The following is a 5000-nucleotide window of genomic DNA, read 5'->3' on the forward strand; positions in this document are numbered from 1 at the left end:
ATTTGCTAGAGGGACTATGTCACCTCGTTGTAACGTGATTACGTTTAAGATCCATAAGACTGAACTACATTCACCTGAAAAGGTTATAGATATAGACTTTTATACAGGAAATGTGTATCAGAATAACAATTACCTAATAGTGAAATCCACTCTTCTAAACTATTGTGAAAACTTTTAATGTTGATCCGGCCCACCAGCCGTGTATCTTTTTCATTGTTTTTTAGATAAAGAATATTCTCAGAGTATGTTCAGTATTTTCATCGTATGCATCTCTAAACAGTAATTCAATAAATAAACCGCTGTTGATAAGTCGTTCATTTAAGTGAGAGGCGGGATGATTTTGACCGTTTTAGTCATTGATCGTGCTTAAGGTCTGATCCGGAAAACGCGCTACAACTGTAACTGCGCTGTCACGTCTACATAACCCGCTCTTCTTTAAGAAAACCGCGAGGCGAGCAGTTTCTGACATCTATTAATTCACTTCATTTTTTTCACCACCGCAAATGTTTTGTTTAGCATACATGTTAGTTTTAGTCATTTACATAGGTGTCACGCATGAAGTTTATAGTTATTTTAAATAATTATGATAGAGTTACAGGTTTAGGTAAGTGGGGTGCCTGTAAGCGGTGACAACTTCGAGCATCGGAGACGACGGTGCTACTCAAACAGCCCATATCTTTTAACAAAAACTATTGTATTCCATGTTACTAAGACAAAATCTGTAACAGCGTCCATCAATATGTTGAAATGAAAATAAACATACAAAACTTTATAATGACCGTATAGCCTAACACCGCATTGACAAATGTTTGTTCTAACGCTTTCGCCCAAAAGTTGCTACATTTCTTAACGGACGCTAGAGCGAACTGTAAACCACACACTTCCTCATCGCATTACGCTAAGAAACTGCACATGGTTAAAGCTATTACACCATAAACTGTCTAAAGTTGTTAATGTACAAGCACAGTAAACTATTTCTACAAAAAATATCATTGCACTACTGTTTTTGCATATAATACATCGTTCAACAATACTTTTGCACACTCATTCGACTTTATTTATTACCGCCGTTCTCACGTTCCTGCTGTTCATAATGTATATATAATCCTTCATTGCTCGGTTCATCATGTACATACGATTCCTACATTGCATTCATATTTATATTCTGTATATACTCTGATCAATATCGTATATAGCAACTACACTGTATATTCTGTATAGCTTTACTTACTCTGCACTTTTATGTATATAAAACACTATATTCTTGCACTTCTGGTTAGATGCTAACTGCATTTCATTAGCTCTGTACTTGTACTCTGCATAATGACAATAAAGTTGAATCTAATCTAAACAAGTACAATCGTACGCTTCCAGGACTCTGCTCATTCTTTCTGTTTCAATTTGTTTAAACGGACTTTCGCATTCTTATCTTATTTTCACCAACTAAGCGTTATTCCTAGGCCTCGCGGATTGTTTTCTAGTTTTGGCCTTCAACCTCTTTGTTCATACGTCGCTATATCTCTGTGAATTTGCTCGATTTCATAAAATATCTTTTACGTTATATCATTATACTATCCTAGTTTATATCAGATACAAGTTTGTTTCTTCATATTTCTCTTACATCTACTCCCGTTAGAGTATCCGCGACAGTATACTCATTGTAATGTGCTAAATCATTAAAATCCAAAAATGAACTCTGAGAAAGAATATCCGATGAGAGGATTCAAACTTTTATTTCAACAAAACAGTGTTGAATTTACAATGAAGTAATGAAGAAAGTGATCAAATTGTTATTACAAACAATAGGAATGACATGACATCACAAGTTATCTAGCCAGAAAAGAAAATCTCGGCAGGCCCTCAAGTTTTGTTCTACTATGAAATCAACGACGGTTTCAATAATTTCAGGTATGGCGAAACCATAATGTTTAGCGACTAACATCACACACAAATCCGTTATGCACGTACACAGACAGAGAGTCTCGTTAATGTACATCTCGCCGCTACATTCGGCCGTCACATACAGAATTTTTCTGGTCGTTACACAAATCGGCGTCTTGCTGGTCGTATACAAGCTCGTCAAATCGGGCCACGGATTATTTTTCAGTCTTCTTACAACGTCCATTTCTTTCTTGAGATTTGTTACGCGCTTGGAATCCGTCGTACAATCAAGATTCGGATCAGACGCATCGTCTATGATTTTACGCATCAGATCAATCATTTGCTCTCTGTAACATTGTTTAAACATAGAGTCTATGTTGGCTTTTACAGGACACATCTTTCCTTCGGCACAGCCGCACTCCACTCGACCATCCGCAGCAGCGCTGGTAGTGGCGGACATCCTTTTCAGAATTTGTTCCAAGACGTAAACCGAGCGCTTCAAAATCCACTACGATCCAGTGTTTTTTTTTTAAATCGAAGACGATCCAGTGTTTTTTTTTTTTTTCAAAGCGTTCAGATCCGTCGAAGCCTTATTATTTGAAAATTTGAGAGTGCGTCAGTTTCAGACAAATTTGATCGTTGAAGCCGATTCTGTCAGTCCACGTAGATACTGACAGATACTCCGTCGACCGCGCTGTAAAACCCTTGTTCGCGGATCATAAGAAAACCTGCGATAACTGCAGAGTTTATGAGGTCAGCCGCTCACAGGGGATAAAGACTAGCCGTAGTCACGAGGAAGTAGCGGTGGATCTTCTGTACATTCTACCAAAAAATAGGTTGTGGGTGTTGCGCTCAAAAAAGCGGAGGAGGGTGAAGGGCCGTGGTTAGGGGTTTGACTTGCGAGAAATATGAAGAAACAAACTTGTATCTGATATAAACTAGGATAGTATAATGATATAACGTAAAAGATATTTTATGAAATCGAGCAAATTCACAGAGATATAGCGACGTATGAACAAAGAGGTTGAAGGCCAAAACTAGAAAACAATCCGCGAGGCCTAGGAATAACGCTTAGTTGGTGAAAATAAGATAAGAATGCGAAAGTCCGTTTAAACAAATTGAAACAGAAAGAATGAGCAGAGTCCTGGAAGCGTACGATTGTACTTGTTTAGATTAGATTCAACTTTATTGTCATTATGCAGAGTACAAGTACAGAGCTAATGAAATGCAGTTAGCATCTAACCAGAAGTGCAAGAATATAGTGTTTTATATACATAAAAGTGCAGAGTAAGTAAAGCTATACAGAATATACAGTGTAGTTGCTATATACGATATTGATCAGAGTATATACAGAATATAAATATGAATGCAATGTAGGAATCGTATGTACATGATGAACCGAGCAATGAAGGATTATATATACATTATGAACAGCAGGAACGTGAGAACGGCGGTAATAAATAAAGTCGAATGAGTGTGCAAAAGTATTGTTGAACGATGTATTATATGCAAAAACAGTAGTGCAATGATATTTTTTGTAGAAATAGTTTACTGTGCTTGTACATTAACAACTTTAGACAGTTTATGGTGTAATAGCTTTAACCATGTGCAGTTTCTTAGCGTAATGCGATGAGGAAGTGTGTGGTTTACAGTTCGCTCTAGCGTCCGTTAAGAAATGTAGCAACTTTTGGGCGAAAGCGTTAGAACAAACATTTGTCAATGCGGTGTTAGGCTATACGGTCATTATAAAGTTTTGTATGTTTATTTTCATTTCAACATATTGATGGACGCTGTTACAGATTTTGTCTTAGTAACATGGAATACAATAGTTTTTGTTAAAAGATATGGGCTGTTTGAGTAGCACCGTCGTCTCCGATGCTCGAAGTTGTCACCGCTTACAGGCACCCCACTTACCTAAACCTGTAACTCTATCATAATTATTTAAAATAACTATAAACTTCATGCGTGACACCTATGTAAATGACTAAAACTAACATGTATGCTAAACAAAACATTTGCGGTGGTGAAAAAAAATGAAGTGAATTAATAGATGTCAGAAACTGCTCGCCTCGCGGTTTTCTTAAAGAAGAGCGGGTTATGTAGACGTGACAGCGCAGTTACAGTTGTAGCGCGTTTTCCGGATCAGACCTTAAGCACGATCAATGACTAAAACGGTCAAAATCATCCCGCCTCTCACTTAAATGAACGACTTATCAACAGCGGTTTATTTATTGAATTACTGTTTAGAGATGCATACGATGAAAATACTGAACATACTCTGAGAATATTCTTTATCTAAAAAACAATGAAAAAGATACACGGCTGGTGGGCCGGATCAACATTAAAAGTTTTCACAATAGTTTAGAAGAGTGGATTTCACTATTAGGTAATTGTTATTCTGATACACATTTCCTGTATAAAAGTCTATATCTATAACCTTTTCAGGTGAATGTAGTTCAGTCTTATGGATCTTAAACGTAATCACGTTACAACGAGGTGACATAGTCCCTCTAGCAAATCCGTCAAAAGTGGACAAATCAGAAAAATCTCAGCGCATGGTAGATGATTATGCTTACGACCGAAGGGGAGTACGCATAGGCCTGCTCTTTAATGTCAAGCGGCAAATGCTGAAACAATGCGAATACGGTCATCGGCTATATGAACAAGAGCTCTAGATGTAAAATTCCTATGAACAGGCAGTGTATGTTTGACCGCAGTCAGGGAAAACTGCAAAACAACGTGTCAACAGATCGGTCGACTATCTCTGGTAAAAATAAATGAATAAATAAAATGATACATGTTTACGAGTCACACGTTGACAATTTTTGTCTTATGTGCTCATTACAGCTAAAATCACCGAAATATGAAATGCAAAAGTGTGTACGGCATTTTTCTATAACCGTTACAAAAGTGAGAACGTCGTAGTTCTCAAATGTGTTTGTATTACAACGGTAGCCCATCTAACAAATCTGGAGAAGTGGAGAAGCAAAGATGTTTAGCACATACACACGTACACTAGAGATTTTGCTTTATTTGAATCGAAGAAGATGGCCGTAGGAACTGATAACATTCTTTAATGTCGTCGTGTCGTGTTTTGTCAAAATAATTAAAAATGTTCG

This window comes from Carassius auratus, chromosome 9, assembly GCF_003368295.1.
Source record: "Carassius auratus strain Wakin chromosome 9, ASM336829v1, whole genome shotgun sequence".
NCBI classification, from domain to species: Eukaryota; Metazoa; Chordata; class Actinopteri; order Cypriniformes; family Cyprinidae; genus Carassius; species Carassius auratus.